The sequence below is a fragment of the Dama dama genome, chromosome 22 (genome assembly GCF_033118175.1).
Source record: "Dama dama isolate Ldn47 chromosome 22, ASM3311817v1, whole genome shotgun sequence".
NCBI lineage: Eukaryota > Metazoa > Chordata > Mammalia > Artiodactyla > Cervidae > Dama > Dama dama.
In genome coordinates this window covers 33280141-33304132 of record NC_083702.1, presented here as the reverse complement: position 1 = coordinate 33304132, position 23992 = coordinate 33280141, and the positions used below count along the sequence as shown (strand labels likewise).

The following is a 23992-nucleotide window of genomic DNA, read 5'->3' as shown; positions in this document are numbered from 1 at the left end:
GGTGTTGAGCATTGTCTTGCAGTGACCTCAATTCGGTACAGTAGAGACCCTTGAAAGCACTGTCTGAAGTCACAATACCACTATTCTCCTCCATTTACTAAAAGGGATTAGTTAAAAGGGTGACGTTCCGTGCAGAGAGTTCCAAGTATTCCATGAAACAAAAGGCTCTGAAATGTTTTTGAAGTTATTTTTAATTGAGTTGAACTAATTTAATAAAGGTCCTAAGGAGGAAAAAAAAATAAAGGAATGTGATTGTTTTATGATTCCTCACAGATGGAATGGACATTTATAGCATACTTTTCCTTTAGTGTTCCAGAGAACAGTAGCTCCATTTACAGCTACTGTTAGCAATTTAAAACTGCTCCAAAATGAAGTCTTTCAAGAAGTTGACAGCTTATAAATAAATCTGTCTGATAAAATTGAACATAAACTGCATCTGTGGTTAGTTTGCCAAAATTAATTCTACATTTAATTAGAGATAGCAGTCAAACATATTTAATAAAAAACAGTCTTGGAGAGTAAATCAAATGAAGTCAGAATTTAGCAGACGTTTTGCATTTTTTTTTGCGAGGAGTGATGAAATGACCTCACCTCTCCGATTCCCAGTTATATGGCAACTCTGTAGAGTTATGGGGAAGCCAATGAGTTCATGCTGTTTGGAAAGGTTCCTTGCTCAGCTTAGAGTAAAGAGAGAAAACGATCATTTTGTGATTTCGCTTGATTCCATCATTGGGCTATACTTTGATGCCATATGTATTAAACTAACAAGTTATTAAGCATATTGCTGCTAATGATTACAGAGACCAAGCTAAGGTGATTCTAATTTATATATATATATTTATATATGTATATTTATATATATATACACACACACGCACACACGCGCACACACACACACATATATACAAGTTCGTAGAATTGCCCTTAAACACTTTTTGCTTCCTTGGCAACCATTTTTTAAATTATTATAAATTTAACCATTTCAATGAGATGTATTAAGATCATATATTAGATACAATGCCTTTTCTTCCCCCACAAAGACTTCAAAAGATCAGCTTTGCTTGTCGAACGTTTGTGCTCACTTTGCATGGTGTAAGCAGTATGGTATAGCTCTGGTGTCCTGGGGAAGATGCAGAAGCACACAGATCAGTGAGAATACAGCAAACAATATTTTGGAACAAAAGTTACTTACAGTTCAAAGGGCAGAGAAACAGATCTTCAAACACTGGAAGTTTCAACACATAGTCCATAGTCCTAGATGAAGTCTACAGACAATAGAAACTAGTATTAGCAATAACAGTTTCAAATACGTATAAAAATTGTATGTGTTATATGTGCCTGCACTAATACGTACAAAAATTGATACCAATTGAACCAAATTTTATTTTGATCTTTTTAATGGTGTGATGTTACTTTCCAGCAATATAGAAGAATATAAAAAGAATAATATGGAGATACCATTGCTGTAGATAGTTAATATCAAATTTGGATTAAAAAATATTTTTTGATCTCCTCTATGTGCCTAACAGTGCAATTCTAGAGACAGTTAATCTATACTAAACATTTTTCCAAAGTATCATCATATTTTGGTGTCATGTCATTATAAATATAATTTCTGACTGAAATACGCAGAGGAGTTTTTCAGTGACATAGCTTTTAAGTGTCCTTTAGCTTTTTTGTCCTTTCAGAATTATATTTTTATTTTACATACATGAGTTTGTTTCCTAAGTCATTTTGTGAAAGTTTTGGTAAAATTTTTTAGAATAGTAGGATGTAAAAGTGGTATACCTTTATTCCTGTATTTAAACAATATGTCATTATTTTGAGGTTTGACCTATGAGCCTTATATTACTTGTACTGTGAATAAGTAAAACAGTAGAAAATATATACAACACAAAAATTTCTATTCACTAATCACTTTTAAATCAATCATGGAATAATTATGCTGTTTTAAAACACACAGGTCAACTTAGATGCTAATGCATTATAGTTGTTTCATCATTTATCAAAATACAAAGCAGCTACAGACTATAAATAGAAAAAGGTATTTAAAAAATCAGTTTACTTCAAAAGGAAGAGTTGACCAGTTCAATAATTTTTGTAAGGTCTTAATCATCAGTGAACACATCCCAAAAGATTGACCTCATTAACAATTTATACATTTGAACTGATGAAACAATCATTTTAATCAATGGTCTCAAACTGGTATATATGTTTCAGTACCATTGGAGGATTGGGATATTATTAATGCAACTTTGTAGATAAAAACTAAATGACTGTCCCTTTCCTTTAACAAAAATACAAATAAATAAAACATCTTCCTTAATATAGGAAATATATAAAAAATACAACATTTTTTTGATTCTCATGTCATGCAGTTTTGTAGATCCTTGGAAAATAACTCCCCCCTCCCCAATTTCATTAACAACTTTGTTATCATTTATAATATGAATAGCTTCAGAAATACGGGTTAATAGTTACATGATTCCTGTGATGTTGTTAGAAAAACTAACAGCAGTTGATTTTATCTTGGGCAAATCACTTAATCTCACTGGGTCAAGGTTTCTTCATCTTCAAAGTGAAAATATTGACTAAATTCTTATGCAGCTTCTTTAATTCCATGTAGAGCTTTCTAGCTTTCTCTCTAATTTCAAATAAATGCCATGTATTTTCATCATTTTGGCTGGCTTCATGAGGTGACATTGACCAGAGCAAAACTAATGGAAGGGGAGACACAGTCTGAAACTGACACAGTTCATTTTTGCTTTATCATCAGGTGTAGAATATTCATAACGATTAGAGAAGTAGGTCAGTTGATGCTCCCAAGGCATTTGGTGCAGAGGTGCAAAGTCACAGTCACTATATTTTCATAAAAGAAAAAGTCTACTCTGAGAGTAAAACCTGTCATCCTTTCATTGCTAATGAGATTGAGAGGTTTGCTTAAGAAATGCCTGAAAAGTTGCTCTACAAAGATATATATTCTAAAAGGCGAAGTAAACTTTTAAAAAGCCACGTAGTTCCTTGATACCAATGCTGTTGGATGTATAAGTTTAGGACTTTATGGAGAGCACAGAGAAAGTTGCTCTCAGGTGTCCATGCTCCCACCTCACTCGAGGTTCTCACTGTCTGTCCATGTATCATAGAATTCTCCTGAGTGGACGCCTCGCCTCCTGTCTCTTGTTTCAGATCAATTTATTTCATTGATGATGCCAGTTATGGTTTGAAAAAGGCAAATCTGGGTATGACATCTTCCTGATTGAAAACCTCTAATGACTTTCAGTTGCTTACTGGATAAAATCTAAACACCTAAGCCAGGTAAACAGGACCTTGGTCTGTCTAACCCCAATGCTGCTTTCCATCCTCCTCTTTATATAGCTACTTAAGGTATCTCTTGTTTCAGATCCATTCTGGTTGTGTGTCTTTCCATTTGCAGCCTTCAAAACTATGGGTTATTTTTAAAAGGCAGAACAAACATCATCTCTTTGGTCAAGCTTTCCTTTTCTCAGGCACCTCTCTGATTTATGATTCTGTGTTTCTGTGTTTCTCTGTCTCTCCCCTCTTCCATATGTAGCGCTCCTTAGTCATTTTCTTTTTCTAATCAGTTTTTTTAAGTATGCACCACCAAATGAGACATATATACTTAAGAATAAATAAATGAAAGATAACTCTGTAAGACAGTGAAATACAGCTGATAAATGAGATTTATGTTGTTTCCATGTCTTTTATGGAGGTCATGTCACCTATGTACATATTATAAATATTAAATTTATGCCTCTTTCCAATTCTAATATGCCTATGCATTGTATTCAGTGAAAATGAATTATTCTTAAGGTTTTTCAAAGTCTCTGTATTTAATGTAACATTCATAATTGCTGTGGATATGTTGTTAAGATTTTAAATTGCCATTTTGAAGCCAAACGTGAGATTTCAGTTTACATACATATATGTGTATATAAATGAAAATACCTTTCAAAGAGAAGTACCACCTTCCATAAATTAGTAATTTCTTTTAATTGCCTCAAATGCTTCAGTCTCATGTGGATTTTTGAAGTTGCATGCAGCTTTGATGTTTTATTAATTATTTTCAAGGTGGCTGTCTTTCCAGAGCGAAGCATACATATTGATTTTGTGTACGATGAAGACTGAAATTTCTCTCTTGGCACTGATACTTTTTGCAATCAGATCTAGAAAGGGTTTGATCGTTTTTGAGCAACTCTCCAACAGTTAACTGCTGGCTGCCAAAGTTCAATTTAGATAAGTGGAGGGGAAGAGTTTAGAAATTTCACACATTAAATGTGTGATGGGAAAGACCCAATATAATGTATTAAAGATGCAGCCATTGGAAGGAAAACATGGAGTATCATAAGAATTGTGTGCCAGTCTCCAAAGGTTTTCAGTCAGGTTTGGTTCAGAAAAGCCCTTGAATGTGTTGGAAGCAGATCTTGGAAGGGATTGTGTGGTGTGTCGGGGAAAGCACCAGAGAAAGTCTTGGTTACACATCGTCTGTAAAATCGACTGGGGTAGCATGACAAAACTTGGTCTGTGTAGTTTGCCGCTGCCAATCTTCATGATTGATACAGATTGTTGGAGCCATATCTATCATATGGTGCTCCATATTGATTGTTAAAATCTGCAAAAATGAATTATTTGGAGTGTATTTTTTCCATATCATTGGCTAATTTCTCCTGTGTCAAAGAGTTTAAAAGCATTTGACCTTTGCTCTGAATTTGCGGTTGTCACCATGACTAGAGGGAAACCGTAGCACCACTTCTTTATACGTTATACTTGAATAATGATATTGTAATCGAATTCTTAAGGAACAGAGTAGAGGAGAGAAGGTTCTCAGTAAGTCGGTTGTTTCTATTTTTAGGGATGGTTTAGATATTTTGTTTTTAAAATTGCCGTGTAGACTTTAAGAGAATTAGAAGTCTTGTGCCAAATAAACTCTTTTAGAAGAGCTTTCCATCTTACCCACCATTACCAAAAAAAGGAGAAAATGGCTTTGGATCTTTTTTAGTATTGGGATTCGTCCTATTTATCTATAGAATTCAAATGTGATCAACATGAATATGAAAATGCGCCAGACTTTTTCAAATTGAAAAGATTCTGCATGTTTGCAAGAGACGAGTGGCATAGGAGAGTTTCCTTTAAATCACCTATAATATCAGGATCATTATAAAGCTAAGCAATCCAGAATGCAGGATTATACAGCTGGAATGAACCCACATAAGAATGAAAACAGATGGTATTATCATTCTATCCCAAGCACTGTGTGGATTTTTTTGGTCAGAGTCTGATTAAGGTTTCTGAAATTATTAAGTGGGTAGATAATAGAGAATAAGAAAATGAAAGCACAGAGGGCTTGCCAAGTCTTTAATGCTCCCTTAAAACTGCCTGCAGGTTCAACAAACCCATTCCTGGGTTTTGTGGGTTTGCAAGGTCCCTCTCCAGAAAAGTTGTTTTGGGTGATGGTCACCATTTTAATTAAAGGAATATCAAACTATATGTTTAGAAAGATAATAATAAGCCACCCAAACCCAGATGGTAGATGCCACACATGTTGGAAAAGGGCTAAAGAAGAAGAAAATCCAAGAACAAAAAATCAAAACCCCAAACACTCCCTTGTTCTACAAGCTGGATTTAAGTTAAGCCAGTGGGGATAAAGTTACGAGCATTTTTGTTTTCCATCTCCTGCAGTCTTCCTTCTCTGTTTCCTCACTCCCTTACTCCATACCTAATTATCAGCTATTCCATTTCTTACTCTTCAGCGAACATTTGTGTCTTCGGAGTGTTTCCTTTGTATCACATTGGGCATCAGTGTAATTCTACTTTGACCTCTTCAGCTCCTTTGAAAAATTATCATGAATGAAACGGTTTAGCAAAAATCAAACAAATACAACGCAAGCCATGGGATTCTATGAATACTTCCAGTTTTATTCCAACTGAGGAAGATTAAAACTTTATTTCAACCACTTTTAAAAAAAATTGTGGTTCAGTCATGCCTTTATTTTTTTTAAATAAAATAATAAATGTTTCTCAAATTCAGGTGGACAGTTTTAGATTATGACTCCATTCTCCCATATATCTGCCCTCAGTTTTACAGTAACCACTTACAAAACTAAATATCTTTTCCTCTGTTCCTACTGTCCAGGCAACTCAGGTCATGGCCCTTTTATGTGAAATACAGAATTTTTAACAGCGACACTTGACTCTCAAAAGAAAAATTTGACACATATATTCTTGAATTTCCATTTAAGTCTTAAACGCTATGTTTCTAAATGCCAGTGATTATTAATGAAGTAAATAGCCTATTGGTCTGTGCTTCTATCACCAATCGCCTCCACAAATGTGTGTTGTTTTTGCTTTCTCTCTGTCTCTTCATTCCTTCTGGAGTTATTTCTCCACTGATCTCCAGTAGCATAGTGGGTACCTACTGACCTGGGGAGTTCATCTTTCAGTGTCCTCTTTTTGCCTTTTCATACTCTTCATGGGGTTCTCAAGACAAGAATACTGAAGTGGTTTGCCATTCCCTTCTCCAGTGGACCACATTTTGTCAAAATATAGCAAAGTCTGATGCTGTAAAGAGCAATATTGCATAGGAACCTGGAATGTTAGGTCCATGAATCAAGTCAAATTGGAACTGGTCAAACAGGAGATGGCAAGAGTTAACATCAACATTTTAGGAATCAGCTAAAATGGATTGGAATGGGTGAATTTAACTCAGATGACCGTTGTATCTACTACTGTGGGCAATCCTTTAGAAGAAGTGGAGTAGCCATCATAGTCAACAAAAGAGTGAAATACTAACCCAGGCTAATAGACTTTTGCCAAGAGAACACACTGGTCATAGAAAACACCCTCTTCCAACAACACAACAGAAGACCCTAGACATGGACATCACCAGATGGTCGATTCCAAAATAAGATTGATTACATTCTTGCAGCCAAAGATGCAGAAGCTCTATACAGTCAGCAAAAACAAGACCAGGAGCTGACTGTGGCTCAGATTATGAATACTTTATTGCTAAATTCAGACTTAAGTTGAAGAAAGTCAGGAAAACCATTAGACCATTCAGGTATGACCTAAATCAAATCCCTTACAATTATACAGTGGAAGGGAGAAATAGATTCAAGGGATTAGATCTGAGAGACAGAGTGCCTGATGAACTATGGACAGAGGTTCATGACAATGTACAGGAGACAGGGATCAAGACCATCCCCAAGAAAAAGAAATGCAAAAGGGCAAAATGGTTGTCTGAGGAGGGCTTAAAAATAGCTGTGAAAAGAAGAGAAGTGAAAGGCAAAGGAGAAAAGGAAAGATATACCCATCTGAATGCAGAGTTCCAAAGAATAGCAAGGAAAGATAAGAAAGCCTTCCTCAGTGATCAGTGCAAAGAAATAGAGGAAAACAATAGAATGGGAAAGACTAGATATCTCTTTAAGAAAATTAAAGATACCAAGGGAACATTTCATGCAGAGATGGGCTCAAAAAAGAACAGAAATGATATGGACCTAACAGAAGCAGAAGATATGAAGAAGAGGTGGAAGAATACACAGGAGAACTGTACAAAAAAGATCTTCATGACCCAGATAGTCATGATGGTGTGATCATTCATCTAGAGCCAGACATCCTGGACTGCAAAGTCAAGTGGACCATAGGAAGCATCACTACGAACAAAGCTAGTGGAGGTGATGGAATTCCAGTTGAGCTATTTCAAATCCTGAAAGATGATGCTGTGAAAGTGTTGCACTCAATATGCCAGGAAATGTGGAAAACTCCGCAGTGGCCACAGGACTGGAAAAGGTCCGTTTTCATTCCAATCCCAAAGAAAGGCAATCCTAAAGAATGCTCAAACTACCGGACAATTGTACTCATCTCACATGCTAGTAAAGTGATGCTCAAAATTCTCCAAGCCAGGCTTCAACAGTACATGAACCGTGAACTTCCAGATGTTCAGGCTGGTTTTAGAAAAGGCAGAGGAACCAGAGATCAAATTGCCAACATCCTTTGGATCATCGAAAAAGAAAGAGAGTTCCAGAAAATCATCTATTTCTGCTTTATTGACTATGCCAAAGAATTTGACTGTGTGTGTCACCACAGACTGTGGAAAATTCTGAAAGAGATGGGAATGCCAGACCACCTGACCTGCCTCTTGAGAAATCTGTATGCAGGTCAGGAAGCAACAGTTAGAACTGGACATGGAACAGCAGACTGGTTCCAAATAGGAAAAGGAGCATGTCAAGGCTGTATATTGTTACCCTGCTTATTTAAGTTATATGCAGAGTACATCAGGAGAAATGCTGGGCTGGGTGAAGCACAAGCTGGAATCAAGATTGCCAGGAGAAATAGCAATAACTTCAGATATGCAGATGATACTACCCTTACGGCAGAAAGCGAAGAAGAACTAAAGAGGCTCTTGATGAAAGTGAAAGAGGACAGTGAAAAAGTTTGCTTAAAACTCAACATTCAGAAAACTAAGATCATGGTATCTGGTCCCATTATTTCATGGCAAATAGATGGGGAAACAGTGGAAACAGTCCCAAAGTTTATTTTTTTTTTGGGGCTCCTGGAATCACTGCAGATGGTGACTGCAGCCATGAAATTAAAAGACACTTACTCCTTGGAAGGAAAGTTATGAACAACCTAGGCAGCATACTAAAAAGCAGAGACATTACTTTGCTAATGAAGGTCCGTCTAGTTAAGGCTATGGTTTTTCCAGTGGCTATGTATGAATGTGAGAGTTGAACCAGAAAGAAAAGTGAGTGCTAAAGAATTGATGCTTTTGAACTGTGGTGTTGGAGAAGTCTCTTTATAGTCCCTTGTACTCTAAAGAGATCCAACCAGTCCATCCTAAAGGAAATCAGTCCTGAATATTCATTGGAAGGACTGATGCTGAAGCTGAAACTCCAATACTTTGGCCACCTGATGGGAAGAGCTGACTCATTTGAAAAGACCCTGCTGCTGGGAAAGATTGAAGGTGGAGGAGAAGGAGATGACAGAGGATGAGATGGTTGGATGGCATCACCGACTCAATAGACATGAGTTTGAGAAAATTGGTGATGGACAGGGAGGCCTGGTGTGCTGCAGTCCATGGGATCGCAAGGAGTGGGACACAACTGAGTGACTGAACTGAACTGAACTGAAATAGCCTATTAGCAGGAAAGTAGCAGATTTATGTGTGGAGGGTAAAAAAAACAATGAATCTAAAGAGTAGAGACCAAATTTCTTGGTCATACTATTGTCATAGTTAAAATTTCTGCACAGGGCACAAAACTTTTGAGAGAACTGTGATAAAATTCTCAGATAAATTGTGAAAGCTAATTCAAGAGTGTGGCTTGAAAGGCTTTGGGATTTTCTTTTACAGGTACAAGTTTTGTTCATGGTAAAAAAAAAATAAGACTTCTTAAATTGAATATTGAGCTTTATTTGGTAATTTACAGAAATAAACATTGAGCATGACACCAGGTTTGTGTGGGAGTAAGGTAAATTTGGGCTCAATGACTGATGTACTGTTTGAATATAAACATCAGATTCCATATTGCAACTGTGTGTCACTACTCTTGTCATTAATCAAATAGGTACTAAGATGTGCAGCAATGTTTAACTGTATTTAATATTGTTAGTTTTTATAATCACTGCTGTAGCTATTCAGGTGCAGGTGGTAGCTTCTTTTTTTTCTTCCCGATTTAAGATTGTGAGATCATTCACTGTCTTTCTATAGAATTAGAATCGGATACACAGGTTGGATTTGATCTGTGGAGTTTGGTATCATCTATGATCTAGTGGAGATGTAGAATTTAAAGATTGTGAACATTGCTAAAGTGTTGAGAGAAGAGGAAACAAATTCATATGATTTTTGTGTGTAGCCTGATGATAGATCAAGCACACCTCTAATCTAATTTGTAAATATCTATGATCTTACAAGTAAGAAGTGGATTGGGGAAAAAAAAATGGAGGCAGTTAGTTAAGTGAACTTATTCTATATTTGTCTACATTGAACTTTGATAGAAACAAAGATAGTTATGTTTTGAGTGCAAATTAATAGACATTCAGCATCTTTATAGTAAATGGTGGTGGTTTAGTCACTCAGTCGTGTCTGACTCTTTGCAACCCCATGGCCTGTAGCCTACCAGGCTCCTCTTTCCATGGGATTTTGCAGGAATAATACTGGAGTGGGCTGCCATTTCCTTCTTCAGGGGATCTTTCCAACCCAGGGATTGAACAACCCAGGTCTTTTTCATTGCAGGTGATTTCTTTACCCACTGAGCCACCAGGGAAGCCCCTTAGTAGTGTTTAATTTCCAGGGAACCAAATTTACTTTAAATCTCATGGATTAAAGACTTAAGCTAGCTTTTAAAGACAAGATATTTCTTAAATTTCCATGCTAATGCCATTGTAACTGGTACACTCTTTAAGAGTCATGTTATAAGGGACTAATTAGAAAAAAAGAAATGCATAGGCTGGTCAAAAAAGGTAACTTGTTAGACTGCTGTTGCTGCTGCTAAGTCGCTTCAGTTGTGTCTGACTCTGTGCGACCCCATAGACAGAAGCCCACCAGGCTCCCCCGTCCCTGGGATTCTCCAGGCAGGAACACTGGAGTGGGTTGCCACTTCCTTCTCTAATGCGTGAAAGTGAAAAGTGAAAGGGAAGTCGCTCGGTTGTGTCCAACTCGTCGCGACCCCATGGATTGCAGCCTACCAGGCTCCTCCATCCATGGGATTTTCCAGGCAAGAGTACTGGAGTGGGGTGCCATTGCCTTCTCCAAACTTGTTAGACTACTAATAATTTATTAGAAATTTATGAAGAAGTTGTCTGATAAATTTGTCAAGAAGTTTCCTCTATGTTCAAGTTTATTATTTTGCCTATCAAATAATCAAAAGCTGAGAGCAAAAATAAAGTAGAAAGGCAATAAATAATTTTTTTAAATTGTCTGTTTTTATGCATGGTTTATAAAACCAATTGCTTAAATTCATTGTGTGTATATTTTTCTTTTAAGAAGATATCAGAAGTGTGCGATCAGAGCACTTTCTAGGTAACAGATCTAAATTTGAATCATTATTGAAAAATTCTGTTTTCTAATACAGATGTTCATTTGAAAATGATAGATGGTCCTTCAGGAACCCAGAAGTGTTTTCATAGATTCTCATGCCTAGTTGGCAATTTTATTGAAAATGGCTGTAAATCAGGAAAGAGAGCTGAAAACACATCTCATGTCATCTTTAAAGCAACTGTAAGTTATTGTCCCAGAAAATGAAGAGGCCATTTTTATAGAAGGTAGCAAGATAAGATGTTGAAATGGATAGGGGAAGAAAAAAAAAAAAAAGACATGTTTCTAAAGAAGTACCTCCAAGAGTTACTTGTTAGTTATAGTATATATGGGAGGGGTATGGAAGATAAAAATTAAAGTCAAGATTGTTTATGAAGTCCAAAGTGTAAATGACCTTTAGCCCATTTACATGTGCTTCTTCTTCTTTTTTTTTTTCTTTTTCTTTTTTGGTGATGGTGATGGTGTGCTTCTTTTACAAGATGTTTATTCACTAGAAAATTGAATTTGAGCTATTATACTGTGCTTCTTCTTCTTTTTCTTTTTCCTTTTTTGGTGACGATGATTGTGAGTGTTCTTTTACAAGATGTTTATTCACTAGAAAATTGAATTTGAGCTCATATACTGTAAGAACCAGGTGAACTCCTATTCTCCAAATGCATCTGTTGTTTGCTTCTTTCAGAATAAATATTGCAATTCTGGATGAGCAACAGCTGGAAGGCTTGCATGTGGTTCCATTCCTCATGGGTTCACAGGATGAAATCACTTGTGCATCATTGACAGTTTCAAATGGAAAAGAAAAGTGCGTTCCATCATGATATGTCACAGAAAAAATTTAAAAAAACTATATTTTCCATTTTTGAGCTGTACACTTTAGTATAGTGAATGAGTTGAAAGACGTATCTTATACCCAAGCCTTCTCTGAGACTTATTTATGCTTGTTTTTTTAGTAATCTTTTCAAAATTAACGTGTCCTAACTGCCAAAGTCTAGTTCGACAATGCATTCAAAGTAGAAACTGTTTGATCATTGTACTGCTAACATTTGTATGGGTATCTTTTAAAGCATGTGAGCTACTTTATTAATATTAATGTTTCATTTTATTTTACTTTTTCAGGTGAGGAGTAGGTTTCCTTTGGCAATGTCTCATGGAGTAGTGGGTGAAACAGTGCTCAGAGACAAAATCCTGTACTGGGAGTTAGTGACTGTGGCCATACCTAGTGCCTCTAAGGAGCTTTGTGGCCAGGGTCAAGGCTGTCATCTCCTTGTGCACACTTCCTCCTTGATCAAATGAAGGGTTAACTTTGGATGATTTTCTTTTCAAACCTGTGAGCCTGCAGTGTCTTCTAAACAGGTCTCAAGTTTCTTGATATTTGCTGCCATCACTGTTCTCAGCTGTTTCTGACCTTCACTGTAGATACTACCAGTTCCATAAATTTCGGTGGTTGAGTGTATTTAATGATTTACTTTATCACGCACATCTTTTATATGGCAGTCTGTTTTTTCATTCAGGAACATACATTAGTTGTCACTGCTCTTTGAAGCATTGATAAACTTATCAAATTTAGTTGCAAACTTATTTAGAAACCATGCCATGTACTTGATTCACAACCGAAGAAATAGAACATAGCTAACACATTAATGGAAACAGAGAAACCTGAATTCCAGTCCAAGGTTTAACATTAGCTGACTCTGGGTCTTTGAACAGGTCACTTGTGTTTCAGTTCGTTCATCTCTAAAATAAGGGGAAGAGGGAGTTCTTTGGTGGTCCAGTGGTCAAGACTTTGCCTTCCAACACAGGGTGTGAGTGTTAGATTCCTGGTTGGGGAGCTAAAATCCACATGCTTTGTGGCCAAAAAGCCCCAAACATAGAACATAAACAATATTGTAACAGATTCAATGAAGACTGTTAGAAAATGGTCACCATAAAATAAGGGGAAGAGACTAAGTAATGTCTAAGATTTCATCTGACATTCAGGTTCTGTCATTTTTTTCTTGTAAATGTTATCATCAAAGTGATAAACAAATTTTGCTTGGCATTTTCATAACCTACTCTTTCTTAAGCATTTTTCTTCTTCTTTTAATTCAGTGACACAACACACTTTTATTGACCACTTACTGTAAACTAAGCACTTGGAGTCAGAAAGTACAAGATTTGAATCCAGTTATTACTTAAAAGTGGGCAAATCGTCTCACCTTCTTGAGCCATCTGCAAAATGATCGCAACAGCTGCCTTACAGGGTTGATAAGAGGATTAAATAAGGCAATAAAGTCAATAGCCCAGTTCCTGCCAAATAGAATGGGATTGATATTCTTATTAACAGTGTCTTATGCTATGCATTTAATTTTAAACCATTAATCACAGGGCATATTTAATGGTCTATACAATATAAATATAGTATAACATCACTTGAGTGTAATGGATTTAGAGTTTCAGATGCAATTTTATGTTGATTTTCTTATCCTTTCTTTTGGAAGCCTGGTACAAAAATACTTGTCTCCTCTTGTATTTAGAATTAACTGAAGTTAAAATGAGATAAGGCAAGAAAATTTGCAACATACTGTTTGGCATGTAACACTTGAAGATGTTTGTTTTAGGCAAAACTTTCCAGGCGGCTCAGGCAGTAAAGAATCTGCCTGCTATGCTGGGGACCGGGGTTTGACCCCTGGATCAGGAAGATCCCTCAGAGAAGGAAAGTGGCTAACCACTCTAGTATTCTTGCCTGGGAAATCCCATGGAAAAGGGAACCTGGTGAGCTACAGGCCCTGGGGTCACAAAGAGTCGGACACAACTGAACGACTAACACAACTCCTGTGGCAATTAGGTAAATTAGTCTAGTTTTGCTTTAGACAAAATTTATCCATGTATTCATTACCTGTGGTGGAGAATTGACTGAGAATGAGTGGGGATAAACCATCTGGGGCAACAGAAATATGTTATCTCCTAACCTGAATGTCATTACATAGAGAAGTATATACGTAAAAATTCTTTTAGCTGTATTAAGACATTTCATTGTACTGAATGTAAATTATACCTAAAAATATTCATTTTATCCCAACACATAAATACTATATTATATTTTATAGCTAGGAAAATACCAGTTAATAATAATATTTTTCTAATGCCATAGCTAAAATGTTACTCTCATACAATACTTTTTTCAACAGTACATAAAAGTGAAAAAGAGCACCATGATTCCTTGAAGCTCCTGGTGCCTCAAAGTTGTTGGAAGAACATTCAGCAGTTCTATGTATTTCACCACCCAATTGTTTCAATTTGGCACACCATATTTTAGGATATTTATTGCCTGCTTACTTCTCAAATCTATTCTTTCCCCTGGTGCAGACAAAACTGTACATCATGGAGTATTATTTTTATAAGGGCCCGGTCAAAAGGACCTGATCAATCCTCTGGCCTCTTTCTTCATGTATTTATCTGAGATGAGGACTAACTTATGACTTCTTCCAATCAGGCTTTATTTAGGATCGGGTCTGTAGGATGGAGTGGAAATGGCGGGGGTGGAAGCGGAAGGGACAGCACAAATATATACATACAGTGTGTGAAAATAAAGAAAGGCATCTTTTGTTACAGCTGGTTGCAAAAGAAGTTTCTGCTTGCACGGCTGAGGATGGTATGAGATTAGTGAAGTCGTAGTGTTGTCAGGACAAAGACAGGCTGTGTGAGAGGGATCAGTGTGTTTGTTCAGCAGAGCTTTCTCTCCAGTTGTTGACAGATTTAACTGGTGTAATGTCAGGCCTGGCTAACTCCTCCCCATGATTGTCAAGAGGCAGTCTTTGCAGTAGTAAATGGCCATGTGGAGTATACCATGAATTCCCTATTTGTGTAGTAGCTGTAGCTTAGGGTGGAGATTTAATATTGAATGGACTCCAGATTGTCTAAATTGCAATCACAGTGTTTATTTAAATAGCCTATGGGGACCATTAAAGCATTTTAACTTTTGCTCCTATGTTTCTCATGTTATGAAATCTTGAAGCACATGGGGGAGAAAAGGAAAATCCAGCCTTGTAAAAGCATTAGGATGCTAAAAGTTCTCCCTGCTGCCAAAAATGCTTCAAGAGGTTCAGTTCTCTGAGCTCACATGTAATGTGATGGATGGGATCCTGCTGTGGTCCCTAACTAGGGGATTTTCCTTATGCAGATACACTCATCTGTCACAGTGTAGCCACTGCTATCTCAGCTCGGGATCCTTCCCATATCTGATCTCCACTTGTAAAGCTAAGGTCTGTCCTGCTTACAATTAGTTGTTACAATGCTGCAGCTCTAAAACTGTGCAAAACTCTCTTTTAATCACATGAAAACTGAAAGTCACTCAATCGTGTCTGACTCTTCAGACATGAACTATAGCCCGCAAGGTTCCTCTGTCCATGGAATTCTCCAGGCAAGAATGCTGGAGTGGGTAGTAATTCCCTGCTCCAGAGGATCTTCCCGACCCAGGGATCGAACTTGGGTCTCCTGTGTTACAGGTAGATTCTTTACCATCTGAGCCATCAGGGAAGCCCCTCATGTAAAATTAAAAGCTTAATAATTTCATGGCAACTATGTGATTAAAAAATTAGTAAGCTTTTAACTTTATATGAGGGGCTTCCCTGATGACTCAGATGGTAAAGAATCTGCCTGCAATGCAGGGGACCCGAGTTCGGTCCCTGGGTCGGGAAGATCCCCTGGAGCAGGGAATTGCTATCCACTCCGGCATTCTTGACTGGAGAATTCCATGGACAGAGGAGTTGGCAGCTTATGATCTTGGGGTTGCAGAGTGAGACATGACGGAGCAACTAGCGCTTTCACTTTTTCACTTTTACATAGAGAAGAGCTATGTCTTTTACTCTTCTGGGAAATCCAGGGTGATGGTGAAACTCACTTTGGTGTGTGAGGCCAAGGACTTGCCATGCGGAGGAAACATGTCCATCTGTCTCTAAAGCAGGACTTTGGAACAGAGAGCATGACTTTCGTTTCCATGCTGTGATTTAAACATAGCACATTTAAAAACACTTCACAGTCATTGTCAAAGGGCTCACAGAAGGGTCTACAGTCAGTTCCCTTCTTTAGCAAGATTTTTCTATTCTTTTGAAGATCCAAAAGATCTTCTGGGGTGCATTTGAAGATACTAAGTATTGTTTTCTGATTATGGCAGCAGTCTGGTCCAAGAGATCTTTCTGAATCACTGAGCTCAATTTTCAACTTAAGAAAAATCGGTACTAAGTTTCTAGGGCTGTGCTAACTGCTTGGGGCTGTGTTGAAATTGGTTTCTATTCTTGAGGCTCCAACTCTAGGTGAGAGGACAAGGTATTCCTCCCTAGACTAGTTCAGGGCACTCGCAGGGCTCACTAGACCAGCCCCTCTGCATCTTTTTGCCTTGTGTTTATAGTGTGATAACAGTACCTGTCTATCTCAGAATTAAACTGGTGGTTAAGGTGCTAATGTATATGAAAGGCTTTGGCCTTTCTTGAAATAAAAATACTATAGGAGTAGTTTTGCCGAGGGCATGAGAAAATCAGCAGTAGCATTTTGCAGCTAGGCAGTGGCCATTTAACTTGACTCAGATCATGCGCAATTGAAAGTTCTTTTTCATCACAAGTTTTCTGAAATATCTTTTTATGTATCATCTTGGTGTATAACTACAGGGTTAATTACTTCCAAATACATCATAATGTAGGAGTAGTCATTTTCCTAATATTCTTTACATTGTTCTTTATTCCACATTAGAATAAAAAGTCCTGGATTTCTTTTGATTCAGTGTTCCAAATATTTGGAACAATATTATCAGTATTCCCCACTGTCCTATTATATACTTGCCTCTCATCTCTTATTCTTTTTTTGGAAACATTGTTGATAAAATCCATAAATTTTATTGAAGCCCCATTTTACCAACTATTTTTCCTTTCTTATCACGGTAAACTTTTTTTTTTTAAAGAATTGATCCATAGCTTATTTATTCTCACTTTTCATTTCCTCTTGCTTTTAACTACCTCTTCTTCACCCTATCCCCTCTCTCTTTCTTTCCTGATTGTGTAAGTATTGTGAACTATCCAAAGAAAATAAAAGCTGTATAGGGGGGAGTGAAGAGAACGCTTAATCCATAAAACTGATGATCAGTCTCAGAATAACAAGGAGCTGACCATATGTCTCCTATTGGAGGGTGATATGTGCTTCCTGGGTGGCACTGGTGGTAAAGAACTCACCTGTCAAAGCAGGAGACTTAATAAACTCGAGTTCAATCCCTGGGTTGGGAAGATTCCCTAGAGAAAGGCATGGTAACCCACTCCAGTATTCTTGCCTGGAGATTCCCATCGACAGAGGAGCCTGGCAGGCTGCACGTCCATAGGGTTATGAAGAGTTGGGCATGACTTAGCACATAGAGAGCGATACAGTATATATGACTAATTAGGAGAATCTCTGTTTTAAGAGTTATACTAGATAAGAGTACATATCTTTCTTTTATCTGATGTTCTTCTAATTTCCAGGGATATTCTTTCTAGGACTATCAGCCTCCAAAAAGGATATTTTAACTTATTATATTGTTGAAAAACACCGGAGTTTGGGACTAGAGGGGAATCAGGATTATTTTATTTTTCTGGAGCAAACTCTTGGTACTAATACTGTTGATGGTTGTTTTGACTATGTTACATTTTGCTGAGCCTGGGGACTGCTTTTGGAAGGTTTAGAAGTATCCAGGGAGGCGCCTGCCACTTTGATTATTCATACCCAGCTCTTTATTTTTATTTGAGACATAAAATAAAAACACACCCTGGCTTCTGCTCAACCTCAGCTGGCATTCGTTTTAAAAACAAACCCCAAACTGACCAAATGGCAGCAATACAAGTTTTTCTGAGACTGACTCATCGTTCATGTCAATCAGAGTTCATTTATGGAAGCATTAAATTCTAGTGCCGGCCAGGCCACCTTTAGCCAAGTTAAAATGGGTTGGGATTTGGTAGGCTTGGAACGGAGGACCGAAAGGAAAACCAGGGTGATGCTATGACTCAGAAAGTGACTCTTTTCCTTCTGAATCAGAACCGAGCCACTGGTAGAATCAGTTCTCTCGGGAAGATGGCAACCTTTAGGTGAAAGGTTAAATGGAATCTCTGACCACCTATGTTCATCTTGTTGTTGGTTTCAACTCTGTGCCATTTTGGATAATTGCTTACTCTTCACCTTTTCCCCCATTGCTTAGTTGCAAATAAGAGTAATTTTTTCCTTTCTGTGTGCCTTAAGACATTTTTAAGGGTGACTGTGAACTTTTAACCACTGGTACGTTTTATACCAGAGATGGTTTTGTTTCTGTGATGTATTAACTGATTTCTGCAAAAATGTACCATGGTTTTGCCACTCTGCTCTTCTGATAAATACTGAAAAATGTTTCTGTAGATACTTACCCTCTGGAATTTGATGCTTATTCTATTTATGTACAAACAACATCAATTCTAGTTTTCACACTTTTTTGTTCATTCTTTTTCTTAGTATTTCTCAGTATAGTTCAGTCACTCAGTCATGTCGCACTCTTTGTGACCTCATGGACTGCAACATGCCAGGCTTTCCTGTCTGTCACCTACTCCTGGAGCCTGCTCAAACTCATGTCCATTGAGTTGATGATACCATCCAACCAACTCATCCTCTGTCATCCCTTTCTCCTCCTGCCTTCAATTTTTCCCAGCATCAGGGTCTTTTCCAATGAGTCAGTTCTTTGCATCAGGTGGCCAAAGTACTGGAGCTTCAGCTTCAGCATCAGTCCTTCCAATGAATATTTAGGACTGATCTTCTTTAGGATGGACTGGTTTGATCTCCTTGCAGTGCAAGAGACTCTCAAGAGTCTTCTCTGATACCACAGTTCAAAAGCATCAATTCTTCAGCGCTCAGCTTTCTTTATGGTTCAACTCTCACATCCATACATGATGACTGGAAAAACCATAGCTTTGACTAGATGGACCTTTGTATTTCTCTCTCTCTATTTTACTTCCAAAATGATTTTACAGGGATTAATTGCTTTAGAAAGCACTTATTGATCACCTATAATGTGTGTCTACTTCATCTTTTTTTCACTATGTCTTTAGCAGAAGCTCTTGAGTTGACCAAAAATTTGTTTGGGTTTTTCCATAATATGTTAAAGAAAAACTGGAACAAACTTTTTGACCAACCCAAAATTTAGACTGTTTTTACTTCCATATTTGATTGATTTCTTTGTTGTTGTGTTCAGTTGCTAAGTCATGTCTGACTCTTTGTGACCTCATGGACTGTAGCCTGCCAGGCCACTCTGTCCTCCACTGTGTCCCAGGGTTTACTCAAATTTATGTCCATTGAGTTGGTGATGCTACCTAACCACTTTGTTCTCTGCCACCTCCTCCTTTATTAAATTAATTTAGTAGATTGATTTCTACTTCATGCCATCTTAAAGTTCAGGATTTTATTAAATCTTCCAAATACCTACATTGGTCAGATTGTGTGTGTGTGTGTGTCCTGTATTGACTCTTTTTAGTCAACAAGATCAAATTTTAAGAACTCTCTACATTTCTCAGCCCTCCATATCAACTGATAATCAGGAGAGGGTTTATATCTTTTTGCAAATTTGTATGGTTGGTTCATTACAGAATTATGACCATTTTAATCCTCAGCACATTTGTTCATCCTGTATTTATTCTTTTAATGCACAGTTCTTGAAATCCTATTATGTATCTTTAGGTTATAAGTTCCTTGAGGTATTATAATACTTTTGGAAGGAAAAAATAAAGGAATGCATGGATTGATAAGCATAGCCCCTTCTTAGGAGCAAAGCTCCTTTATAGTAAAATTGACTATGTCCTCATCCTACTCCAAATTAATTCAGGATTCATGTGGTTTTGTAATTATAGGTACTGAGCCTTTGTGTTGTTGGCAGAGCAGAGACAGAAAAGGTAAGGATTGATGCTCCATGGAAATCAGGGGCCTGGGACTGAGGTGAGGAGATGGGAAAGTTGATAGTGGTCATTGCGGGCAACTGCCAATTTAAAGTCATGGACTTTGGCATTGAACCTATTTAATGATTAATCATTTTGGAGGTATCTGTACCTAATCTTTACCTTATTATCTTGAATATTCTCAAATCTATCTTCATGCATCCCAAGAGTTGATTAGAAGCAAATGGCTTGCCCATGGAAACTGGACTTCTGATATTTAATTAGCAAGAACATCACTACCACACAGTATCCACATGGTTCTTGCCTTCTTTTTGTCATTGTATTTGATACCTGCAACAAGTTAGTTCCTCTTCCTTCATCTTCAAGGGGTTGGAAGGCACCGAGTAATCAGACCTGGAGTCCAGAACAAGCAGCTAGTCAAGATCAGGTTCTTGAATTTAATCTCTCTGCCAATCCATTGTCGTTGTTACGATAACTGCACATGAATCTGACCATTGCACACCCTCTAATCCCCAAACTATTATACCCTTTTGTCCCTCATTGCAAAGCAAATTGCCATTCTTCATCAGGGAGGCTTTTCTATGCAACTGGGTTTAATTTTAAAATTAAAGCATTTGGAAATTAAGGATAATTACCTTCCAGTTTTCATTTTCAACCTCAGCTTAAAAATTAGTATCTCAGAGGAATGTGTATGAAATCTCTTTAGCTAATAGCCTATATTTGTGCCCTGTGTCCCTACACTCTTCTGATAAAGAGAACTTAGGTTATAAACTCTGCCATGTGGACACATCCTTACGTATTAACAGGCATATTTTAAGAGTACAGCCCTTCTCTGAGATGTGAGTTCTTGAGTCATGAGTAAGTCGTGAACCCTGAGCAAGTTCACATATACATATACATATTCATTGTTCTATATAACAGATATTTATTGAGCACACCCCTTTTGAGTCCAAGGTATAGTAGAGAACAGAGTGAGGTCCAGAACCATGGGAAGACAAAGACAATAACCTTGTAATGTTTTAAGGAAAAATCAAGCACATTTAATTTTATTGTGGATGCAACTTTATGTCTAATTATATTATCTTACACTTGTTATTACTATAAATTTTTTAAGGATTTCTCATTGTTTTAATGTTATACTTTTATGTATTTAAAAGCAGTTTGTAAACTATAAAAAGCTGGATATATAAAACATATGAGTTAAGAGCACACAACTTTCATTGGAACTGATCTTGTGCCATAGCTACTGGATTTTCAAAAGTAAATTTAAAACATACTATCCCAGTGTATACAAGAGTTATCTCAAGTGCTTGAAATATTACATTACAATCTCTTTGGATGAGGTTTGGGAGCCTGTAATTTTAACAAACAAACTAGCCAACTCTAGTGTTGGCTGTGGGAGGACCACACTTTGAAAAATGCCATATTAGAGAGTTTATCAGAGGGGGGCTTGGAAGGGCCCCTCTGAGAATTGAATATATCTTTCTTGTTGGTGCCTCCAACTCAGCAGCTGACATTGGTGATGCATTCAGCTTTTTTAGGCCATGTGCTAGGTACAAGCACTGTGGAGATGAGTAAGTCATGGACCCTGAGCTCAATGATCTCACAGTTTATATATACCATCCTAGACTTCTCTGCCATTTTATAACTAGTTGTCATGCTATCTTGTGGCATTTTCCATTTATCTACTATTTATATACTTATATATTACTACATTGCCACATTGATCCTGGATGCATGAGTTTTTTTAAAAATTACACATAGTTGTCATTACAGATGAAAACAGAGGCTCAGGGAAAACTGAGTTATGTTGGCCAATTTCTGGTTATGTAGAGCAAGGATGTGGCAGAGCTCGATCCTCTAATTCTAAGTACAGAGTTGTTGTTTTTTTCCCCCCACTTCATTGCATTTGTGTGCCTTGTGAATATGAGTTTAGAATTGAGTATTTCTTTACCTCTCACAGGTATATCATAATATTCAGAAATTCTTCAGTCTGTGTGCAGGTTGTTAGTACCATGTTCCTAGCCACTGAAAAATGAACTCATTCAGTATCCTTAAGTAAAGCCAGATGGCTCCATTGAAAATGGCAAGGATCTCTTGTAAATAGGATTACTTGTACATTCCAGAAACTTATGACAACTGACACATGAACTAATACTAGGAAATAACATATAGACTTGCTGGGAGGGAGCCAAACTTTGACCACCTCCACTTGAAATGTTTCTCACATTAGAGACTCTTCTTAGTCTAAGTAGTGCCATTGCTAACGTTTATTTTTTGATTTACTGTGTCTAACTGTTACTTGTCTGTTCATTCATTCATTCAATAAACATTTACTGAGCACTAATTGTATACCAGAGCAGGCCAAGTCACTAGTGTAAAATCATGAATGAGACATGTTCCCTACCCAAATATGAAGCAAACTATATGTAATGACCGCGGAGGCGTGAATACGGGTCTTTTCTATGATTTCTCAATTCTGACAGTTACCAGTGGAAATACTGGTTGGAGAAGTGAGTGTGTGGGTGAATTCTTCAGGAAGGGTTGAAATTTGTTATAGCTACGCATCTGGCAGTACTTAGGAATTGTGCATGATTTCATGTTTCCATGGGCACATGGTACATTATAACACATTATGTAATAGACTGGTTGATAAAGCACTTTATAATAGTATAACATTGTGCCTCTCTTCCCTCATCCTTAAATCACTGTACACACATTAGTTCTCACAATATTATTCCTAGGAGTTGTTGTGAGGATGTTTTTATTATCAGTCATCGCTGTGGTGACATCAGTCCAGAGCTGAAGAAAGTGAAATGCAAAATAACTTGCCTAGGGCCACTGTACAAAAGATTGGCAGCATCACATCTCATAATTCTCTGTTCATTTTCTGAGTCTCAGAATTTCTTTGAATGAATTGCTAGCCTGGATATTTTGTTCATTTATTTTCCTATAACTTAGCTGGTGCTTCATGTAAGGAGTAGAATTTTCTGCTGGTGGCTCACTGGCAAGCTCTTAACTCTTCAGGGCCTTGTCTTGAGGAAGCTGCCATACGGTTCCCATTCTTCTACTTTCTCTTACAGAGAAACCATAGTTGAAGAGCTCTGGTCTGTATACTAAGGAGATAGGTCTTTGTGGATTTGAATTTCAAACTTTATAGAATACTCATCAGTTTCTGTCACTCAGAAACATTTAAAGCCATTGATATTTAATCAGTCGTCCAGTTAGTTTCTTTTCTGTAATTATCTGCCTTACTCTGACATCATCTAGCATTCTTTAGCACAGACCACAAGGTAACAATGTTGAAGATCAACTGTGCTAAAACCAGAAGGAGAAATCAGAACTAAAGGTGAAGATCTTTTCAGGCTTGATTCCACTCAATGCTTCTTAGCTATGCAATAGAGAAGCCTGGAAGAAAAAAAAAAAGCATTTCAGAGTCAGAGAAAAATTTTCTTTGCTCAGGCAGGTCAAGTTAGTTACTTTTCCCTTTTTTGTTGCTGTTTCACATCAGTTTACCAACTGCACAGTCAGGAAGTGAGTCTATCTTTTGAATTTAGAAGCCTATGATGTATGACTTGATGCACATATGAGGATGTCATTTGATGAAAATTAGTTGATTCAACTGTTACAATATTGGTTTGCTTCTTGAATATATCTTTAAGTTTTTTTCTCTCTCAAACTGCTATATTAAAAAAGAACAAAACTCCCGTTCGAACACAACAATTATTTGAAACCATTTTCCACAGAGCAAGAGAATACTTTATATAGTAATGAGTAGCAAGCCGTGTTTTAATGTTCACATGATTGACGCAGCAGTTCACAAGAGTTCCTCTGGAACCATTCTTGCTTCTTACATTATAAGTAAAGCCTGCTCAAAGAAGGGAGCATAAGAAAGAAAGTTTCTTTTCTGTCAGGTTGATGCAGTGGGTATATGGCAACCATATAAACCTCAAGTGATTCAGTTATTACAAGGGACCTAATTACTGACCTTAGACTTTTGGGTGACACCGAATACCTTTCTTAGGACCAGATTGCTTAG

At 37.3% G+C, this 23992-nt stretch overlaps 1 protein-coding gene across 2 annotated transcripts in view; it reads left to right on the top strand.

Annotated features, from left to right (window-relative positions):
* The window catches only part of SOX5 (SRY-box transcription factor 5), a 1090517-nt gene that overhangs the window by 512344 nt on the left and 554181 nt on the right, over positions 1-23992 (top strand). For both annotated transcript variants that reach the window (XM_061125136.1, XM_061125135.1), the window contains exon 6: positions 19909-19950. The gene's annotated coding sequence lies outside the window, so the exon portion shown is untranslated. The remainder of the gene's footprint in view (positions 1-19908; positions 19951-23992) is intronic.